General features: G+C 39.8%; 1 long non-coding RNA gene across 1 annotated transcript; it reads right to left on the bottom strand.

The window, feature by feature from the left end:
• Positions 1–3,629: 3,629 nt before the first annotated feature.
• On the bottom strand, positions 3,630–11,180 carry LOC131277192 (uncharacterized). Its single transcript, XR_009184361.1, has 3 exons — positions 11,131–11,180; positions 9,417–9,530; positions 3,630–8,842 (listed from the first exon to the last, which is right to left on the bottom strand). It is a non-coding gene; the product is annotated as an uncharacterized lncRNA (long non-coding RNA).
• Between the last annotated feature and the right edge of the window lie 12,361 nt (positions 11,181–23,541).

Raw genomic sequence — 23,541 nt, 5'->3', positions numbered from 1 at the left:
TGAGCAGGATAGGTATTAATTCTTGGAAGTCACCTGTGAGGCCATCTGGTCATGGGTTTTTTTTGTTGGGAGGTTGTTAATTACTGACTAAATCTCTTAACTAGTTATTGGTCTGTTGTGATCTTCTATTTCTTGTAGAGTCAGTGTTTCTAGAAATTCGTCCATTTCATCTAGGTTGTCTAATTTGTTGGCCTACAGTTATTCATAGTATCTTCTTATGATCATTTTTCTTTCTGGGGTTCATTAGTCCCCCTTTCATTTCTGATTTTATTTAGTTGTGTCCTCTCTCTTTTTACCTTTGTCCATGTAGTTAAATGTTTGTTGGTTTTGTGGATCCTTTCAGAGATCCAACTTTTGGTTTTTTTGATTAGTTTTTTTTTTTTTTTTTTTGTCATTCTAAATATTATTTCCTTCCTTCTGCTGCTCACTTTTAGTTGTTTTCTCTTCTTTTTCTCTCTCCTCCAGCTGTGAGGTTTAGGTCTCCGATTTGAGATCTTTCTTTTTTAATGGAGGCATTTTGAGCTATAAATTCCTCTCAGCACTGATGTTGCTGCATTCCACAAGTTTCATCAGTGGTATTTTCATTTTCATATTCCTCAAGATATTTCTTAATTTTGCTTGTGATTTCTTCTTTGACCTATTGGTGTTTTAAGACTACCCTGTTTAATTTCCACATATTTGTGAATTTTCCAGTTCTTCCCTATATTTTGTTTTCTAGCTTCATTCCATTGTGGCTGAAGAAGATACAGTCTTTGATTCCAATGTTTTTTTTCCAATGAATTAACACTTGTTTCATGACCTAACATATAGCCTGTCCTGTAGAATGATCCAGTGCACTAGAGAACTATGTGTATTCTGTTGCTGTTGAGTGACATGTTATATATATATGTATATATATGTATATATATATGTTAGGTCTAGTTTATTTAGATTATCATTCACATCTTCTACTTCCTTACTGATCATTAAAGTCTCGTACTATTAATGTAGAATCATCTATTTTCCCCTTAAAATCTGTCAGTATTTGCTTCATATGTTTTGAGGCTCTTCCATTAGGTACAAATGTATTTATAACGGTTTTGTCTTATTTAGTAACCCTTTATTGATATATAGTGAACTTCTTTGTCCCCAGTAGTAGTTTTGACTTAAAGTCTATTTTACGTGATATTAGTATAGGTTCTCCAGCTCTCTTTTGGTAACTATTTTCATTTTTCCAGTCTTCCACTTTCAAGCTATTTTTTTTCTTTGAAGTTAAAGTGAGTTTCATATAAACTGCATATAGTTTAGTCATGTAATTTTATCCATTCTGTGAACAGGCAATCTTTAGCCATTCATTTCCTGCACATTGTAGTTAAAGATACATATCTCCTTTGCATCTGATTTTGTTTTTGTTCCCTACAATAGTAAAAACATCAGGAACTTACATTTTTTCATGTAATAGGCCAAAGTTTCCTTGAAATGACAGTGAAAATTTGAATTGCTTAAAAATGGCTTTTTTACGATTTAATGGGTTTAAAATAATTGAAATATACTTACTGAGCTGTCAGCACAACAGGTAAAGAGTCTGCTTTAAATACAATTCTGCCAAAGTGGTTTGAAAGTGTCCTAAGCATTTTACATTATACAGTTGGTCCAGCATATGCCCTACAATCTGTGTCCTCCAGGCTCTAGAATAGACAGAATGGGCAGTCACCTGCTGGAAAACCTTTGACCTGTGTTGGTATCTCTCTACGTAAGCAACAAAAATGTGCCTGCAGTTCTTTTCCTGCTGCTAAGTGGAATGGGAATTGTTCCTTTCTCTATAGTAGTTCTATCATCCCAAGGCCCCCTCTTATTTTTTTTTAAGATTTATTTATTTATTTCTCACCCCTTGTCTCCCGCCCCCCAATTGTCTGTTCTCTGTGTCTATTTGCTGAGTGTTCTTTGTCCGCTTCTGTTGTCGTCAGCGGCATGGGAATCTGTGTCTCTTTTTGTTGCATCATCTTGTTGGGTCAGCTCTCCCTGTGTGTGGTGCCATTCCTGGGCAGGCTGCACTTTCTTTCATGCTGGGTGGCTCTCCTTACGGGGCTCACTCCTTGTGCTTGGGTCTCCTCTTTGCGGCAGGGCACTCCTTGCGTGCATCAGCACTGCGAGCTCCACACGGAGGTCCAGGGTTTGAACCGCGGACTTCCCATGTGGTAGACGGACGCCCAAACCACTGGGCCAAGTCTGCTTTCCCCCTCTTATGTTAACAATATCTTGTTGACAATACAGAGATGCTGACACTTGCAGCCCAAATTCTTTATGAAATCCCTCAGAAAGAAACAGGTGCAAGCATCCTGGGTATCATATCTACAGGCAGGACAAACTGTCAGTCTTACTCTCTTTTCCTTTAGGAGAAGATTTTCATGACTACAATGCAAAAGGTTCCTCAAGCAGCAGAAAACGATACTCAAACTTCTCTCGAGCTGGGCTTCTGTGCTCATTTACACATGAACAAAGCTAAGTGATAAGATGTTTAAACCATGCTCAGTTCCGCACAGGTAACAAAACTGTAGTAAGTTAGGAATCAGAACTAATATTTTGATCTATTTAATATATATTTGGTATTATTAGGGAAAAGACCATGCTAAAAGGTATCTGCCAGTGACTTGCCTTTTTTCTTTCTGTCCCTTCAAATCCAGGTTGTGTGGAGTAATGGAAAATTCTTCAGATCGAGGAAGTGTGATTCTAATCCTTGACCAAGAATTAACTGCATGTCCACAGCCTCCAGTTCAATTTCAAATGATTTATGAACTGATACTCTGCAGAATTATGCTGGTCAACCTACCCTGCCTTACACTTAGAAGTGTAAGAAATGAAGATTAGTTTAGTTTTCACATAAAGGAAGAAAATATTGATTAATGTAACCTGGCAGGTTACTGTCTCAGTCTCCCACTCCCGGGTTAAGCAGGAACAAATGAATCCAGCTTAAGCCAGTCCTATAGGCAGTAAAAAAGATGTGCAAGAAAGAGGTAAGTCAATAATTCAGCACTAAATTCCATTCCTTATTTGGCAAAGGGGAGCAGGTGAAAAATAAAATGGTTGAAATGTGATGGGGGAAGCGGATAATCACAAACTTTTACACAGGAAATTAGATGTTCTCAGATAGGCTTTAATTTCTGAAGTATCCAATCTATGGAGAAACAGAGGAAGGGCTTGCATACTAGGTATAGGGGTATAAATTGTGTCATTCTTCTTTGTTTGGGTTGCCAGCCACGTTTTGTGGTTGTGCGCCCCTTTTTACGAGATAGAGAATAAATTCTTTTCTTCTCCACAATCGGGTGAGCCTTATTTTCTTCCAAACAAAGATTTCTTTCTAACAACAAGATCAGGAGATTTCCCACAACCCCATTAATACCCAAACATGTACTTGTGGACTTCATGCACTGGTCAAAAGGATCTGTTCTCATAGGGAGGCATTACATTACCCATTACGTTTCTTCCCACACCCCTGCCACCAACCCCTGTTCTCAAAGCCCCATTTTATGCAGCTCAGAGCTTGGCTCTGGTGCACTCGATGATGAATGGAGCAGAACCACAGGCTTCCTTGATCATGCTTGTATTCATTGGAAATAATAAAAGTGTACAAGTGGGAGCTTCTCCAGCAAATCAATTTTATTGGAAGAACACGTGTATTTTACAAATTCTAAAAAACACACTATATAGAGACTGAAAGTAGTCTACCAAATAAGGTTCTCTGTAAAGCAATGACATTCATGACTCTTAGCAGAGAATCACTCAGACTTGAAGTCTAGACACAAATCCCAAAATTAATACAACAATAAGATTGCCTCAACTAGGGTGAAGTGACAAGTATTAGAGCAAGTATCTGGGGACTCAGTGAGAGGGCAAACAAGAGAGTGTCTTTCCAATGAGCAGGTCTCAGACAAAAGGAGACTGCTTGAAAAACCTCCCGGCCCATGACTACTGCCTTCCAACTTGTAGTATAACAAACATAGTACATACACATTTTGCCATCTCCCCATAAGTACCATTTCAAGGTCCCTGTGTAAGCACAAATGCAGATATTGTAAACCTAGGGAAAAACCCAAAGTCTGAACCAAATTCAAATACAAAGTCATAGTAGCCAAAGGGGAATCCAGTCAGATCGTGGAATAGCTGATGTCATGGGCCACTCTTGGAGTCAAAGTCGTGCAGGTGAAGTTCATGGCTTTTGTAGAACTAATGTGATTCTTTGACATTCAGAAACATACAGATATTATAAAATATTATATTACATACAAATTGAGTAATAAAGGCAAACCAATTATATACAAGCTGTAATAGGCATTACCCAGTTTTCCTGGAAGAGACATTCTTACCCTTGCTTTCTAAAATCTTTATACCTACAAAGTAAGAGTGGAGGTGTTAGGGTGCAGCCTCTCTGGAATCATGGGAGGTTCTATGATCACCTCTTAGCCCAAGTTCCCAGATCCCTCTGTTCTGGCCTGTGGAAGTGAGGATCAGCTGCCTGACTGCTGGCCTAACCCGGCTCCACAGCCTGGAGCTCAGCACCCTGACTGGAAAACCTATAGTAACTCTGGCGGGGTCAACAACAGGCCTTCCCAGTATTATAGGACATGGTACTTAAAACTGAAAGGGTAGACTGAGAAAATAAGTGAATCCTATCACGCATCCACACACCACTGTACTTTTTCCAAGTAGATAAAGAACAGAACAGTGAGACCAATTTTGAATAGGAAGAGGCAAGGGAAGCTCAGAATGCCAACCCACATTTACAATGTTGCGTGGTCCGCCTGCCTGTGGCAGTCAGTAATGTGTCTGCTGTGATGTGGAGCAGGTAATAAGGCAAGCCCAAATCCAGAGGGTGTGGGCAATGTGAACATTCACCGTACACTTTTAGAGAGGATCCTGCATGTGCAGTCTTATCTGCAGATGACCACTGGGGTCTAAAACTCAGCAGCCTCAGTTACTGCTTATTGACAGTCCCAGGGAACCTTTCTTTCCCATCCACAAATGTGCAGAACGTGATCAGCAGAAGAGTGCAGGAAGTTATTAGGAAAATGCTTGGATCAAACCCAAATTGTATTCCCATACAATGCATTAGAATTTCTAACAGATACTACTTTCCCATTGTTTCTCACTGTGGAAATTGTACACTACAGCTCATCAGTGTAAGGCCATCTCCCATGCCCCAGAGATTGCCCGTGGCAGCGTGTGCTTCTCTGTGAGACCTTAAAGAAGGCACTTGAGTCATAAGGAGTATACAGTAAAGGAATGCTCTATGTGGCCGTGTATGTGTGAACAAACTACTACCAACAGCTCTTATCTTCCATATGACCCTAGCACACTAAAAAATAATAGAGTGACTGAGTTTGATGTGGAATACATCCCACAAAGAATTTACAGCACCTCACCATTCCCATGTCAGTAGACATTCATTGAGGACTTGCCAAAGGGGCCTCAGAGACAAGGCTGGCAGAGGAAAGAATTTCTCAGAAGGAGCCAAGGACCAGGCCACACCTTAAATCCTGAGGAAGATTGTCTTCTTTCTCCAAGTGGGTCTCGATTCTTGAAATTACCAGGAATTAGTGAACCATGGTTTTTGGAATTTGCTATCACTGGAATGATTTTTTGCCTGTACTCAATAGAATTATCCAGTAGGCCAAACCATTCACTTCCGTTTTTCGCACATTGAAGAGAGACCTAGTATGACTTCAGTGGGCAGAGGGCACAAGAGGATGTGCTCTTTTGGACTTGACACAATATAAGAACTGCTTTGTGACATCCAAAAGAGCAACATGGACTCAGAATACCAACAGCCAAAGGCTTATAGCAAATAAACAGGGAAAGTGGCAGCTAAAGCCAGACGGTATTGCCCTCTTGGGCACTGAGGAGTAGGAGGTATTAGGAATTCTATAGAGAGACCTGTCCTGACAGGTTCCTGGACCTCCAGGATCATCTGCAGACTGCCACGGGATTCAAAAGTAATCAAACTCAGTTACTGATTACAGTCAGTAGTCAGGTAACGTTTTTGTTCCCACCCACTTGCAGAGTATGAGCAGCAGAAGAGCGCAGGAACTTTCACAGGAAACCTTGGAAAATATTCACTTTGCTTTCCCAGACACTGAGTCAGGATTTCTATTAATTACTAATATCCTATTGTACTGCAATGTGGACAACATCCTCTTCAGCAGATTAGTGCAAAAGCACAGGAATCCGACAGTCAGATATCGCTGAGTAACTTCCCTGGAACCCAAAATTTCCCATTTCCCAGTTGCTTTCAATGGCAATCTATGTGTTCCTGTGTGGCCTTATCTAGGTGATTGAGTCATGTAAAGGTGGAAAGTGAAGTGCTGTGTCTGCAGGACAATGTTGAAAGAACATATCAGCACCAGGAGTTCATGTTCATAAGTGTCTCCAGAGGCTCTCACTTGTTATAAAAGTGATGGAGTGAGTGGTCAACTCAACCAAGAGCTAAAGATCATCAGAAGTGACCGTGGTTCCTTCCCTCAGTACTGTGCTATGCAACAATGCTCAGGGAATATGGAGAATAAGTCACTATCTCCATCCTGTATGTCTTATTTTTGCAAGAGGGCTATATTTGTGCATAGAACAATCAACAATGTGCATTGCTGTCTTCTGTCTGCCAGCTACACTAACTGCAAAGTACTGCAGGAGATGGGAAAACAGCAGGACACTCTCCCTTCAACACCCAGCACCTACCACACCTCTCACAACAAATTCCCTTGTCCTTCCAACTGTCTGCTTCAGCCTTGTCCTCTTGGAATAGCCTCTATACACTGGTCAGACTATCCTGTAACCAGTCTCAGAGTGGACTAATTGAGAGAAATCGAAAGCCTGAAATAGGGAAACCATCTGCCCCCAAATTACCTCAAATGCAACTCCACCCTATTGTTCAAATGCTCCAGTTGCTAAAGTCCTACAAAAGTTGCACAAATCCTTCTTTGCTGTATTTACAGCAAACTCTTCCATGAGAGTGCTAGCAGTGTTCCTTTGAGACAATGTAACTGCCCCTGTGGGAAAACAAAAATGGTAACACATGCCAGGCCACCAACAGGAAAAGGAATTCAGTAGATGAATAGGGAAAATGACAGCTAAAGCCTGAGGGATGCTCTCTCTTAAGCATTGAGAAATAGAAGGGGTTAAGCACCCTGGGTAGACACCTATATTGTGAGGTTCCTGGGCTTCCAGTATCATCAGCAGGTGCCCATGGGGATTCAAATGTTACCCGCTACTGCTTTTTCACAGATCCCAGGTAGTTTTATGTTCCCACCAACTTGCAGAGTATGCTCAGCGGAAGAGTGCTGGAAGCTAACAGAGAAATGCTTGGGTAAAGTCAAATCCCATTCCCAAACAGGCTCTGGATTCCTAATAATAACTAATATATCATTGAATACTGCTGTGTGGAAACCATCCTGTTCAGCGCAGGAGTCTTATTAGAAAACATCTCCTTTTCCGTCATGGGCACACGAAATTCCCATGCCCCAGATGTGGCCAATGCCAGTGTGTGCTTTCCCACGTGACATTATGAAAGGTATTTCCACTTTGCAAGTGTGAAATGAAATGCTGTGTCTGACAGAGTATGTGCAAACAACCTATAACCAACAGCTGTTAATTTCCATGAGGATGTCCACGTGACCCCAGCTCACATATAAATAATAGGGTGACTGAGTTTGACAGGGAATACATCCCACAAAGAACTTACAGCACATTACCATTCCCATGTCACTAGGCATTCATTGAGTACATATCAGAGGTGACTAAGTGACAAGGCTGGCAAAGAAAACAATATTCAAAAAGATCTAAGGACCAGGCCACATCTTAAATTCTGAGGAGAACTGTCATCCTTTCCCCTGAGGGTCCTGGTTCTTCAAATTACCACAATGAAAGAGGCACCATTTGGGAACCCTCTATTTTGGGCCCTCTTCTAAAATATCAATATTCAGTGGAATTATCCATTAAACCAAACCACTTGCTTCTGTTTTTCACACAGGAACAGACCTAAGAAGACTGTGATTGGTACAAGTCACTGTAAGAGGGTGTGGAATGGGGAGGAGAGGTCTCAGTTACACTTAAGTTTCACACCTGTTTTGGACTAGCAGTTAGATGACTCTTGGTGAAGGCATATGGCTGGTACAGCCCCACTAAGTGTGTTTGGGGAAAGCTTTTTGTAAACATCTCAGGCATCAGTTAGTCACAAGGTTGGGATACAACAATCAATCCCACCTAACAGCACTTTAATGGGATTTAACTCAGAGGATTGAACCAAATATTTGAAATATCAATATGCTATATAAAGACTACATGGACTCTTTGGTTTCTAGAAAAAAGAATGTGGAGTTTTTGACCTTACATAGGTGAACTTCAGACTCTGGGATGCCCCAATGTGAATAAAACCCATGCTAACAGAAAAGCAGAGGAGCTGGAGGTATCTATTGAGACAGAAGTTTAGAAGTTTCCTTGTAAACATCTAAGAACATTTCATGTTTATAGTTAGCACTTTACCCAGCCTCTCTCAAATTGTAAAATACCTTCATCTGAATGCCAATGAACAAATCACCTCCCAGTAAATGACTTTACAAAGATGAGGAAAAAGCACAGACCCTTCTGGAAGGTACTGCCAGTTAACAGGCACCCTCAGGCCAACCCAGCTGGAGGAATCCTAAGTGCAGATAGGAGCCCAGTCTCTTCAGCCTCCATGTCAAGTGCTGGGAGTTCATCACCACAGAAGTCAGCTCAGAGCTTGGCAAAGCTTGCATTCCTGAACTTCTTGTTGTTTTAAGGGAACATTACAGAATGGCCTTTCCAAAGGCACACCTCAGGAAACTTGCTGGCCCTGGTAACAGAAGCACACATTTTAACATCATTATGCCTGAGCCAAAAGGGCTATTGGCTAGGGGAATGTGGAAGGGGAGGAGGGAAACCAAACACCCTAATGTTCTGCTCTGCAATGTGGACTCAGGAAATAGGGTACTCATTCTTTGAGTACCTGGTGTGTCCTGGAGTCTTTAAAAAGATTACCACATTGAGTCTCACAACCTCCCTAATAGCAAGGTATGATTTCCAATTTGCAAATGAGGAAACTGAGGCTCAAAGACCATAGTGAGTAACAGCCCTGACTCCGATAATGGGGCATCATTGTAAATGAAACATTGTATATGGTACCAGGAATTTCTGCAAAACAAGGAAAATGGCAAAGATGCATGGAAAGAACAGATGTAGTGGAGTATTGCCTTACACTTTACATTAATTGTTGACCTATACCTCCATGACCCCACCCAATAAATGCCCTCCCAACTCCTGCAGAGTCAGACTGTCAGACTACCATTCTCACCACACAATCTACAGATCCCACTTTCCCCCTTCTCATAGAAGGTATGGAAATTACCTTGAGATCCATATTCTCATACCTGAAACAAAAACCTGAGCAGTACTCCCACAATTCCTGGACTCCTGACTTGTTTTCTTTTTCTTTTTGGACAATGCCATCCAGGCTTTTCTGCTCCTGCCGGCTACTGCAACGCCTTTCCAAAAAGGAAAAAAAGGTTGATCAATACTTTGATTTTAAAATGTGACTCTCAGGTTCCTCTGAGACCACAACAGCCTTAAAAATGCCAACGTCACTTTAACACCAGCATCCACTGTATGGAGGGACATAAATACGGTCTCAAAAAGGTGTCCCTGTCTAATGAAAGGAATAGTTTGTAGAAATAGGGTCTCTACCATAGAGTTAGTCAGCAGTGGCCAAGTAGTGACCCCGAGGTAGGTGGTAGTTCCTATCTCTGGTCACTCCAGGAAGGAGCAGCAACACTCTCTGTAATGGTGGTTCCCATGACAATTAAAGAGCGTCATGTTCATGCAATCGCCCGGGGAATTGAAATCCCAAAAGACGTTCAAGAGGGACAAGAGATAGGTACTTCCGGGTTTTTCCTTTGGGAAAACCACGCGGTCTCAGCTCCTCTGACAGGATGCACATTTTACATTGAAAATACGACAGAACGGTCTTCATTTTCAACAGAACTATGAAATAGGACTCACAAACATCAAAACGGCAAGTTAAGTGATAATAAAGCACAATTTCATTAAATAGTCGAATGAAAGGTTAGGCTCGGGCAGCTTCAGGCCAGGAACAGTCGTAAATGAAGAGGCCTAAGGCAATTAGGACACACGGTGAATTGTCCATAATGCCAAACTTTATCACAAAGCTTATGATAGGGACCAGGACCCACAGTAAATGGAATCAAATCATCCCAAACACACTTCTTTGTAAGATGAAGTGTCAAGCTGCTCTGAAGTGGCAGCCGATTGCAGACCTTTAATTCTTCACTGTCGTAAACCGTCAAGTACTCAAGATGATTACGTCTGCTTTTGTAAATGAATACCTCAAAACATTAATTTTTAAAGAAAATATGGATACGGGGACAAGACTGGAATTTCCACAAATTATGTCAAAACACGCAATTAGAGCAATCAGTTTCTAAATTAAAAGGCTCGCAATCAGACTTTAATTCACTCCTCTGGAGATGGCAATTTATACTAAACCTGAAAAGAAAACTTTTGCCATGAGGATAAATACAGTTGTTTTGTAAAATGTAACGCCAAGCCGTGTTCAGTCTAGGCTGTTAAAATCTGCTGTGCGCCCTCCCTCAGCTCGTTAATTTCCTCCACTTCACATCTACAATTACAGACGTCATCCAGTCATTGGTAAGAGAACTCACCAAAAGTTTACAGACCAAGTTTCGATCAACGACGTTGAAAAACACCGAGGCAAAATCAGGGCCAAGGCGGCCAACGGACACTGCGCTGTCCTGGCCTGACGGCAGCACCGGCAGCCGCGTCATCCTTTGCCTCCGGTTTAAACTGAAAACATCACACATGCTTAAAACCACGAAGAAAAGGCCACCAAAAATAACATTTGAACTAATAAAATGGTATTAAAGGGCGATCACAATGTGAAATAAAGCTCAGCACTGCGCCAAGCGCCCAAGCGACCCTTCCTGTCAAACATTCACAAACCCTTTGACACATCGGTTAAAGTACATTTCTACAAAACGCGTAACCGATTCAATAAAAATGACCCTACAAACAGCCAACTATTGATCAATTAAGCTCAATTCAACTTACACTTTTGTGATGACAGGAGGCAGGCGCCGCCATGTTGTCACATGCCTAGGGGCCACCGTACCTACCCCCACCCCCCAGCCCCCCAGGCCAATGAGCAATCCAGGTTGAAATCTAATCAAGCGGACTCCCGCCTTCCTTGCTGATGATTGGTGGGCCTGAATTGATAGACAGCCACACGGTCCACTCACTCCAAGTTGACAGTGGAAACTCCACCCATATTTCAAGGCCCCAGCTAAAGAACTAGTCTTTGTACATATTGCTACCTCTTTCTACAAAGTGTGCTTCATAACTGTGATTATTATGCTCAATCCATAATGTTGAGATCGAATCTTTAGGCACAGACCATTGCCTCTATTTTCTGTCATCTCTGATTTTGGAAATCTTGCTCAACCAATATCATTTGTTTCATCGTCAGTTGCATCCTCCTCTGGCAAGACTGTCCATGCTTTATTCCTCCCACCCTTACAAGTGGATGTGAGCTCCTCTTTTGTCAAAATGGGGATATGGAAAGACTTCAGCGCTTGGATGCAGGAGAATGATGTAGGCTCTGGAGTTAGACCGCATAGGGCTTGGCATGGTTCAAAGGATGCAAGGTTTGCACTTGGAATTCTGGCATGCTAGGTGCAATGTGAATTGCACGTGAATCGATGGGGTACACAAGGTGCAAAGGGAGTGCCCTTAGAGGATCAGGGAGGAGTACGTACACAGGAACAGGAATATGAAACAACGTGGCTGTCTCTCATAGGAATGCAGGATCTGGCATTTTAGGAAAGATACTGAATGAAGCATGTGGGAAAAGATGAGGTAAGAAAAGCAGCTAAGAGCAAGAAAGCTTGGGTTGGATGCTCTCAGCTTGAAGAACCTTCGTGATTCTAAGGCCTTAAATAACAAGATCTAATTTGCACTTCATATCTATCAATCAGTATTATTGTGCACAACGGATTGAAACAGAGACAGAAGGAAAAGGAAGGCTGTTTAGTTAGAAGGTTGTGAGAGTCCAGCTGAGTTGCAGTGAGGGCTTGAGATCCTGCAGGTGCAGTGAAGATTCATCCAAACCATGGGTGAACTCCTTAGCACAAGGAATGGGGAGGATGGAATGTGGTGCCCAAGTGAAGTGAGATCTTCAAACGTATTTGAACAAAAGTGACTGTCAGACCCACTTCCTTGTCTATCACATTCAGTGGATATTAAAATATAATCACTGCTCTGCTGGTGTGGTGGTTGAGTGATGGGCAGAACAACAGTATTTAAAGGATTTTTTAATCTACCCAAAGCAAGCTGGCCAAAGTGTACCAAAGGAGTTTTCTAAACTAGTTCCCTACACTCTGCTACTCTTAGACCTCTTGAAGTGACACTGTGTTTTGCCAAGTTGGTGGAATCCTCTTCACTCCTGTCTTCTTTCTCAACTCCCATAGCCAGTGAACAAATCTCCTCGCCCTGACTGTCTGAAGGACCTTTAGCTTTTTATGTCACAGCCTGAAAAAAAAAAGTGTCTGAGTAAATGGTGCTATTGTTTTTAACGAAAAGGAAGGCAGTATATTGGAGCAGGGTGAGGGGCAGGGTTTGGAGTATGGGAGGAGGTGGCTTGGTAGTGATAGGCAGGGTTAGGTTCCCATTAGACCTTGATATTCCTGGGGAAGTTTTGTATTTTCTTCTAATTGCAATGGAAGGCACTGATTGTCTATCCACTAGCTATTCTGGTGTACAATGGGGAGCAACTCCTGGGAATTCCACTTCTCTGCAGAGTGCTGTTTTCCCTTCGTTCTAGCTCAACCATGAGTGTGTATCTCAACCTTTTCTTAGATCTCCCTCTGACTCTGCTGCTGCCCTCCCTTCTGGCCTATTTTACTTCCAGGCTATGCTGTCAGGGGACTTACCTTCTGAGGCAGTTCTGAGGAGATTATCAACGTGTTTATTCCCCTTCGGTATGATGGAGAAGTTGTATTCTAAGTATTGGGAAAAAAGTGGAAAGATCAAAGGCTGATCCTGTGCCTTGCCTGGCTCAATATTTTATAGAAAGACAAGTCCACACACTCGAATCACCTGAGAACCTGCAAATATACACACTCACATATAATTGAAAAATACACTTCGCAGGTATGTATAGCTCAATGATTCATCACAAAGAAAATACTGCAATTGCCATCTGAATAAGGAAATACATCTTGCCTGCAACCCTGAAATCCACACCTGGTCCCTTTTATGACATCTTCCTCCCCCTTCAAGGTTACCAATATCTGACTTCTAGTAATCCTTCCTTATTTTCCCTTTTAGTTCCATTGTCTAACCATGAGTCCCTAAATACTAAGTTTGGCAGTTCGAAAATATAAGGAAACCCTTTATAAATTTGTTCAAAAGAAAAGGGGATGCAAAATGACAAATACTGTATGATCTCACATATAATCAGAATGTGCAAAGTCATAGAGTTGGAAGCTAGAATACAGGTTACTAGGGGTGGGGACAGGGTTGGGGAAAGGGGAGTTATTGCTTAACTAGTAGAGAGTCTCTGTTCAGGGAGGATGATAAAGTTTTGGTAATGGATGATGGTGACTGTAGCACAACATTGTGAACGTAATTACCGCTGAAGTGTAAGCTTGAAAATGACTGTAAAGGGGAATTTGATGTTGTACTTGTTACCAGAACTTTTAAGATAATAAATTTTAAAAATTAACAACAACAAAGAAAGTGGGCTGAACCTTCCATCTAGGTCAAGAAAGAGAACAGTTCCATCAAACCAGAAGTCTCCTGGGCTCCCTCCCATACACTCCTGCCTTCCTCCTACTAAATGTTATCTAGCTTCTACCCTGACTACAAACAATATAATTGGGTTTCACCCGTTTTTAAACTTTATATAAATGGAAATATGTAGAGGGTTTTATTTTGCTGTGACGTCTTTAATTCAAAATCTTGTTTGTGAAAGCCATTGACATAGTTGCATGAAGCTTAGTTCATTCATTTCATTGTTCTATAGGGTTTCACTGTGCTCAACAAAACACAGTGGATTTATCCATTCCAATATGATGCTCATTTGTGTTGCTTCTATTTTTATATTTTACAACTAACACAGCTATAAACAACTTTAGTAGATGTATTAGTCTGCTAAAGGGCTCCTGATGCAAAATACTATAAATGGCATTTATTTTGGGTAAGGGCCTACAGATACCAGGCCATAAAGCATAAGTTACTTCCCTCACAAAAGTCTATTTTTATGTGTTGGTGCAAGATGGCTGCCGATGTCTGCGAGTGTTCAGGCTTCCTGGATTATTCTGTGTACAGCGCCTCTGTTTTCTCCACAAGGTCAGCTCTAGACTATCAGGCAAATGGCTCTTTCTCTCCCTCTCACTGGATTTTCTGTATTGTCGAAGGAGTCATCTCTATCCTCTGTGTTTGTCTCCTGGCTCCAGCATCAACATCAACACTCCACCATTGAAAACCCTCAGCTCTGTCCTTTGCCATGCCTTTTATCTGGGGTCGCCACCCACCAAGGGGTGGGGTCTCAATGCCCTAATAACACGGCCCAATCAAAGCCCGAATCATAACTTAATCATGTCCAGGTTCAGACCAGTTTACAAACATAATCCATATCTATTTTTGGAATTCTTAGCTGTGTCAAACTGCTACAGTAGATAACCCCAATCTTTTAAAAAAATGGTTGTACTAGTTTATACAATTGCCAGGAGTGTACGGGCATTCCAGCTGTTCTACTTTCTCTACTTACTCCACTTCCTTACGAGCACTTGTTACTGCCATGCTTGATAGATGTATTCTTTGGGGTAAGGTTGAATAGGTATCTCATTGAGTGTTTGTCCTGTATATCACTGATGATTGATGATGTTGGGCACCTTCTACTTTATATGTTTAACAGTTGCTCAATTTCTTGCTCATTTTCTTTCCATTGAATTTGTCTTTTTCTTTATCGTTTGGGAGGTTTTATTTATATATTTTGTATTTGAGCTCTGACAGGTTTTCCTTTTTTGCTGCAAATAATTTCTCAAACCTAATCCCCATGCCCTTGTTACTCCTGCCATTTAATGAACAAGCCTTTTTCATTTTATTCTATTTACCAATCTTTACTTTCATGTTTAGGTTTCTTTTTGTTTAGGCTTTGATGTTCTGCTTAAGACCTGGAATTCATGGAAATAACCTAATATCTGTTTCTCAGAATGTTACTGCTATTTAGATCCACAGTTTAACTGTATTTCACCTTTGAATTCTTTTTATTTAGGTATCAGGGTCAGGGATTGAACCCAGGACGTTGTATCAGGGAAGCAGGTGCACAACAGCTTGAGCCTCATCCACTCCCCTGCATAGAGTTTTGAAACTAATATCGTGTTAAATGTTTTTGCTGCTGTTGCATAGAAACACAGCTCATTTTTATATATTGTCCTTGAATCCCACAACGTTATTACATCACAAAGCAATTCTGATAATGTAGCTATGCATTCTTTTAGAGTTTCCGTTGAAAATTATATCATCAGAGGGTTTAATTTTCTTCTTTCTAATACTTACATCTTTATTCATTTCTCTTGTCTCAGTACATTGGTTAGTACTATCAGCACAATGTTGCATTGAAATAATAATATTGGGAATCCTTGTCTTGGTCTTAATCTCAAAGGGAAAGTCTTCTACCAACACGTATGATATTTCCTGTAGAGTTTTGTAGATATCCTTCATCAGAGTAAAGAAATTCCCTTCTTGCCGCAATTTGCTAACGTTTTCATCATGAATGACTGTTGACTTTCATCAAACATATTCCTACCCTGCTAAGATTCTTATATGGTTTGCTCCTTTGGTTAAAATGGTGAGTTAAATTTCATGATTTTCAATTATTGCACCAGCCTTCCAATCCTGGTCTCAACACAAATTGATTGTGATTTATTATCTTTTGTGCATACTATGAGATCTTTTAATCGAATGATTTCATTTTCATCAACATTGTTATTGGTGGTAATGATTTTGGACATAGTTTTCTTTTTATAATGTTTTTGTTATGTTTTCTGATCAAGGTTGTGCTGGACTCATTAATCAAGTAGTTACATTTATCCAAAGAATATAAATAACAGCCAGTTAGCACATGAAAAGATGCTCCACATTAGCCTTTAGGGAAACACAAATCAAAATCTTGAGATATCGCTTTGCACTCACTAGGATGGCTACAATAAGAAAGGCAGGTAGTAAGTGTTGTTGGAGGATGTGGAGAAATGAGAACTCTCACACTGCTGGTGGGATTGTAAAAGCATGCTGCTTCTTTGGAAAACAGTTCAGCTGTTCCTTAAAGGTGCTGGTGATGTGCGGGAATAAAAATGATGCTGCTTCTTTGGAAAACAGTTTGGCTGTTGCTCAGAAGTGCTTTGGTTAGTAGTAATATTGTCAGGATGCTCTTACATCATTACTTAAAAATGTTTCATAACAATGCAAGGATATTTGTGGTAGGGTGAGTTCTGAGAGCCCCATATGATGTTACATATGTTTGTTTTGTAAGTTCACAGCTATTACTATACACTTATTGTTTATTCAGTTTATGTAAGAGTGAAATAATTCATAAAGTGAAAAACTTAAAAATAAAAAATAGATTAAAAAATATTAAACGTAAAGTTATAGTATGACCCAGCAATTTCACTCCTAGATATATATCTCAAAGAGCTGAAAACAGGTCTTCAAGAAAGCATTTTATGTGAATGTTCATAGCATGATTACTCATAATAATGAAAAGTAGAAACAACCCAAATGCTCATCAATTGATGAAAGGAAAATTAAAATGTGATATACCCAAACAATGGGCTATTATTCAAATACAAAAAGGAATAAAGTACTGATACATGCTACAACATTGATGAACCTTGTAAACATGCTATATCAAAGAGACCAGACACAAAGGGATCATATATTCTATGATTCCATTTATACCCAATGTCCAGAATAGGGAAATCCATACAGACAGAAAGTAAAATTATGTTTTCCAGGGACTGAGGGGAGGGTTTTGAGGGACTTGGGGAGTGACTGCAAATGGATATGGAGTTTCTCTTTGGGATGACAAAATGGTCTCAAAGTAGATTGTGGTGTTGGTTGCATATATCTATGAGTAAAAACCATGGAATTATATACTTTAAGTGGGTGGATTCTGGGGAGTGCAAATTACTTTTCAATACAGCAAGCAGTAGAATTGCATCCATCATCCTTGTGGAATCTAGGCCCTCTCTTGATATAGAGGTGGAGTGGACATCACAATCCCAGGGTCCACAGGATGGAGGAATAGAGTACGGAGTAGAGTGGACTTACTGATATTCTACTATGGAACTATTATGACTAGTAATGGAAGAAATTGTAGCATTGATGTGGAGAAAGTGGCCATGGTAGTTGCTGAGGGCAGGAAGAGGGAAGAAGAGATGTGATGTTGGGGCATTTCTGGGAGTTAGATATTGCAGGGATAGATGCTGGACATTATACACCCTGCCATAACCCACTGAGTGTCCTGAGGGAGAGGGTAAGTTACAATATAAACTATTATACAAGTGGTGCAGCAGTGCTCCAAAATGTATTCACGAAATGAAATGAATGTGCCTCAATGATGAAAGAGGTTGTTGATGAGGGAGAAGTGGGGTGAGTGGGTGTGGGGGGTATATGGGAACCTCTTATATTTTTTGAATGTAACATTAAAAAGTAAAGAGATCATAGGAAAAATGAATAAATCAGAAATGTTTAGAAACAAAAAAAATAAAGCTGGGGATGCTACCTTATTTTCGATTATCTGGAAGAGTTTATATAAAGTTTTCACTATTCTTCTTTAAATGTTTGTAGAATTGGTCACTTAAGCTCTCTGCTCCTAGGATTTTCTTTGGTGGAAGACTGTGGATTACTGATTAACTCTATTTTATTTACGAAATTTAGGAATATTCGGGCAAGTAGTATATTCCTGGGAACTTGAATGTTCATTTACATTTGAAAATTTACTGACATGTTAAAATATCCTCTTTAATATGTTTATACTTGGTGGGATATTAAGTGACATCCCAGTTAACACTCATGTTTTCAGTTATTTAAGTCTTCTCTCTTTTTTATCTTGATCAATTGTACAAGGAATTTATCAGTTTCATCAGTATTTTCCAGAGACCAACTCTGGTCTTGGTTAATCCTTTCTTTCTCTGACTTTTTAAATGGCTAATTAACACATTGATTTTCAGCCTTTTTTTTTTCTCCGTCAACATACCTTCAAATCTATAAAGTTTACTCTAAGTATCATTTTAGCGGCATCCTGCAAGTTTAGCTGGACCATACCTTTTGTATCATTCAGTTTGAAATAACTTCTAAGTTCTATCATGCTTCTTTTTTGAGTTGTCCCTTTGTAGAAGTCTATTTCTTAATGTCCAAAAGTCTGGGTTTTTCTAGTTTTGTATGTTGTCTATTTCTAGCTTAATGACATTACTGTTAAAGAAAAATACCTTTATGGTTTTAGTCCTTTGAAACTTTTGAGCCTTTTCAGCCCAGCATGAAGTAAATTTTTTAAAGTGCTCTTCGAAAACTTTAGTATATTCAGCTAATGTTAGCAGTGTCCTGTGTATTTCCAATAGGTCATATTTGCTGTACATTTTTTAAGCATTTTTCTTCATATTGAAAGGAGCTTTAGATAACATAAATGTTAAGTTGAGAATAAAGGGGATTCTCATATACCCCACCCTTCCCCCTCCCCCACTTTCCCCAATTACAACCTCTTTCATTAGTGTGTTACATTTGCTGCTATTCTTTTTTTTTAATCTTCTATTTCCTTATGGATTTTCTGTTTATTTCCCTATCAGTTACTGAGAGAACTGTATTAAATATCTTCCACTATAATTGTAAATTTGTGATTACATTTCTCCTGGAAGTTCTATCCCATTACCATACATCATTTAAATTTATGTTCACAGACACATCAAAATTTGTAACTGTCGCATTGTGGAGAAGTAGGAGCCTGTGACCACCCCCACCCAAGAGGAAAACTCCACAGCCCCCTAACCACATATATCTCGCTTCTGTAACAAGCTTGCTCGACTGTAAAACCGTATCTCAAGTCCTCCTGCTGTAGAAAGTGTCTTCAGCCCCTACCAAAAGACCAACCTGACCCAGTCCCTTGTAAATAACAAGAACTCCCCAACGGCTTATCTCCCCCAATAGAATTCCCAGTGCTTGATTAACCACAAACACCTGCTTCTGTACGTGCTTGCTTGCTGAGCTATGGCCCCCCGCCCTGAACCTAAATCCTATATAAGCAAACTCCCCCGGCAACTCGAGGCTGCTCTCCCCTCTGCGTAGGACGAGGTAGTCACCGCATGGCTAAGAAAGCTCTCAACTGGAACTTTATTCAGAGTCTGAGTCTGGTGGATATTGCTGGTCTATAACATTTAGAGACCCCAGCGAGATAGATCGACATGATCCCCCACTCCAGCGGGGTTGATCTCCTCAGACTCAGGGAGACAGGTACGTTCCGGGGACGGACTCGCGGTCTAGGGGAAGGCCTCGGAGAGACGTTCCTCCACCCCGGATGCCGCCCGGCCCTGGAAATTGTCTCCATCTAAATTTTATCTGGAGAGCGCCAGGAGTTCCTGGGCCCAGGATCAGCAAACAGGACGTCCCTCAGTAAGTCTGTTTTCTGGAAAACCTCTGCAGAGTCTGCGGAATGTGGGTAAGGGGATCTGCTGGACACAGCAAATAGATCCCACCCGCAGGTCAGAGTGAGGCATCGCTCTTGACTTCGGTTCAGGCTGTCTTGTTTGTGTCTTCGTCTGTCTTAATTGTTTGTCTTTTAGTATTTCTGTTCTGTGTAATTTGTGAAGAATTATGAGTCAATTGTAAACTGTGTTTCTGCTAGTGTGTTGTAATTGTTTTGTATTTATCTGTTTGTTCAATGTCAGTGTGTATTTTGATACCTCCGGATGGTGATATAAATTAATGAATAAAGATTTTTAGGAGAGCTCTATTCAAATGGCCAAATATTAAATAAGCGCTTATATTAATACATAAGTTTGAATGTTAATGGAATTTCTACAATGACAAAAATTGTAAGTCTTAACAAAATTCCTGTGTCTTTTCATTAAAAAATAGTTCTTGCCTAAATTAAAATGCATAGTTTATTTTTCCTCACAGAATAAAATGAAGGATGTAAAAAAATGAATATTAAAGAAAGTTAAAAATTTGTGGGAATGCTAACTGAAATTTAATAAGATTTTCAAAAAGGTGTGTTTTGCCCTAAAATAGGATGGCTAATTATCATAAACTCATGAAACTTAAATGCATGTGGTGAATTATGGAAGATATTATGGTGATTTTAAGTAAGAAAATGTGTTCTGTGAAAATAAAATTTGTCTTAAAGTAATGTGGGCTATGAGTGGGAGGCTCTTTGTCTCTTCAGAGGTAACCTTAACCGGGACTGTCTGCCCTGACTTGTGGGAGTAGAACGGTAAGAGGCTGCAGTCCTGCTCTTAGTGACCATGGCAACAACTCCAGTCCCAGCAGGCAATTTAGCAATGCAAACTCTATACATACCAGTCAGTCCAGGGAAACTCTGATGGTGGTAATGCCAAAACTTAAGAGAACTTGGACTTAGCCTCGAATAAAAAAATATAATATAGCCTGTGCATAAATTCAAAATAATCTAATTCAATATCCAAGTGTGCCTAGTCTCTAGAAATCCAATTAAGTAATATAGGCTTTAAATGTTCAGAAAAGATATAAGACTGAATGTGTATTCAAAGTTACATCCAGACAGAATGTGGGCAAGATGCTATTTCAAGCTCACCTGAAGTCTGAGCGATATGTTAATTCAAAACCTACCTGGTACTCAGGCAAAGACTTAACTAACAAAGAAAGTCGTTTTCTTTGATATGATTAAAAGCACCATTAACTCCCCCCCCCCACCCCCCATATAAAAAGAACTTAAAAATCTTGTTCGGGGCTCGGGTTTGGAACAGAAAGCACCCGAGTCTGGCCAGCCGTCAATAAACCATTTTTTCTTCTCAAAATCATTCCTGAGTCCTGGCCTTTCTATACACAAATAATTAAACCTCTCTCAAATTCTACAATGAAAGTAGTATAATTATGGTCTATGTAGTTATAAATAATTATAAGAAGTTTAACGAAGCATTGTTTAAATTTAAGTGTTTAAATGACTAAATCCAGAAAGTCACTATTAAACAAAAACTGAATTGATAATAATAATAAAAAGTAATTTTATAAGAGGAGGGTTTGTCAGCAGCCAGCCTCCCCTGCCAACTTGCTGCTGGGAGACTGTTTCTGGTATTGCATGTTACTAAGTTTAAAGTGAAGAAAAGTTTAATGTTGATAGTAATTGTACGTTATAAAAAGTTTGCCTGGTAACTTATGTATGTGAGATGTATGGAATGTGTTTTTATTGTTAAGGAAACAGGAGAAGATTTTGTCCTGAGATAAAATGATTGATTATGGGGAACGGTAGAGTGTGGGATGAAGCCTGGGTGAATGCAGAAAATATAGAAGGTTTATGAAGGGGAAATTTTTGTGATTAAGTTTGAGTGAGATTTAGTGGGTCTGTCCGTAAAGTTTTGAAAGGTTTGGTATCGGGTAGTATACTGATGCAAGGTTGGAAATTTTGTTCTTTCTCAAAATCTCTCAAGTCATTAGTCTGTTTTGGTAAAAGTTTTCTGAATAATCAGTATACAAAGAAAATTTGTTTTCCCAAAATAGCTTCTTGTGCTTTAACCTCATCATTTACTCAGTGTTTGAAGAAATAAAGGTCTTATCTCTTTTAAAGGAACATAATGTTCAAACCTGCTTTCTCAAAATCAAATCCTGAAAAGTAGCTTTTTATTTCAAACTAATTGCAAGAGATGTGTTCTTTTACCTTAAAAGAAAAATTAAAGTAATTCTTGAGTTCATTTCATATGTTATAAGTTGAATGGAAGGTGTTTAAAAGTGTTATAAAATTAACAGGTTTTTTTCTTTATTCCTATCTTAAAGTTGTATGAATAAAAGGTTCAAATGAATACTTAAGAGTGTATAAATTTACCAATATTTCAGCATAATATTAAACAGAAGTTCAATGTGGTTAATTATGGTTTTAATTATTATAAAAATGTATCACAGAAACAACCTCTTATCATAAATTAAAATAACAACACTGTAGTACGCAGCAGTCCAAATATTGTTAGTTTGTTGCAAAAAGTTAATGTCCGGCTGTGTCGCTGTCACTTTGTTTTAAAACTTGCTAAAACTTTCTTTAGTGTCTTCTTGGACAGGTCAAGCCAGCCTGCATTCCTCTATCTGTGAAAAACCCAACAATGGACTTTTGCAGTGCTTTTCGGGGCTATGTGCATAGCCCAACCATCTCTCCTGGCATGGTGATAATAATCTGGCTGTGTAGGAAAAATCTGTGGCTAAAACCCTACTGATAATGTTACTAACCAGTAATCCTTTTTTCAAAATTAAAGGAAACATCAGAGACAGTAATATCTTATCTTAAAGGCCTGAACTATGCAAACAATTAAAAGAAGCCGCAAAGTACCTGCTGCTCTATCAAATTCTTAAGTGTTGTTTGGTTGAGTAAAATAAAACTATACTTTCTGCTGTAATTGATAAAGTACAATGTAAAAAAGCAATTATGTGCCGCATAAGAGGTCCTGCTAAAAGTGAAAGATTTAACCCAATAGTGTCTGGTCACTCTGAAAACTGCCATCACTATCCAGGGGTGGATTGCAGGCACTGAAAGCAAGACAGAAATAGTAAACTGTTGTACATCACCCTAAAATCTATGAAGGGACATCCAGGATGCCTGCTAGTAGTAACAAGTGACTGTCTATCACGTCCCTGCCTGCCCCACTAACATTCCTTTTAAAACTGTTAATGCAGATGCCTTTATAAAGATCCAGGGCCCTACTGCTAAAACCTGCAAAAAGGCAGGGTGGCTCCACTGAAAAAAACAGGCATCGTGAATACCGAACCTTGTGGTGCCTAACCCGGCAGTTCTAGCTACCTGTTACTCGCCAACGCCGATAACTAATGTTGAGTCCCTCCTGCTCTTGAGAAGAATAAGCCCTCAGATAACCTGTGGCAATTGCTGCCATGCATCACATCGGCTTTGCAGATTCTGGAACTGTGAGCTTGCAGCTTGTGTCTGCCTGTGGGCTTTGGGCCTGTGTGCTCTCTCCTTACGCTATTGTAGCAAGAACTGTTAACATTGCAAAAAAGGTAAATACTGGCCCCTTGAACTAATAGCACTCATAATCATGACCTGCAAAAGAGGTTGTGAAAAATATTTCTTGGAATTGCCCCTCCGTATGAATGGCTGAGAAATATAAACAAAACAGGACAGTATGTAACCCTTAAACATATAATTTTAAAGCCTGTATTAAAAACCCATGTGTTTTCATGATTCGTAAAGTAACTATTGAAAATAACTCACTG

Source organism: Dasypus novemcinctus, chromosome X (genome assembly GCF_030445035.2).
Source record: "Dasypus novemcinctus isolate mDasNov1 chromosome X, mDasNov1.1.hap2, whole genome shotgun sequence".
In the NCBI taxonomy this organism is placed as follows: Eukaryota; Metazoa; Chordata; class Mammalia; order Cingulata; family Dasypodidae; genus Dasypus; species Dasypus novemcinctus.
The sequence above is the reverse complement of the archived record's forward strand: the minus strand, read 5'-3'. Positions and strand labels throughout refer to the sequence as shown.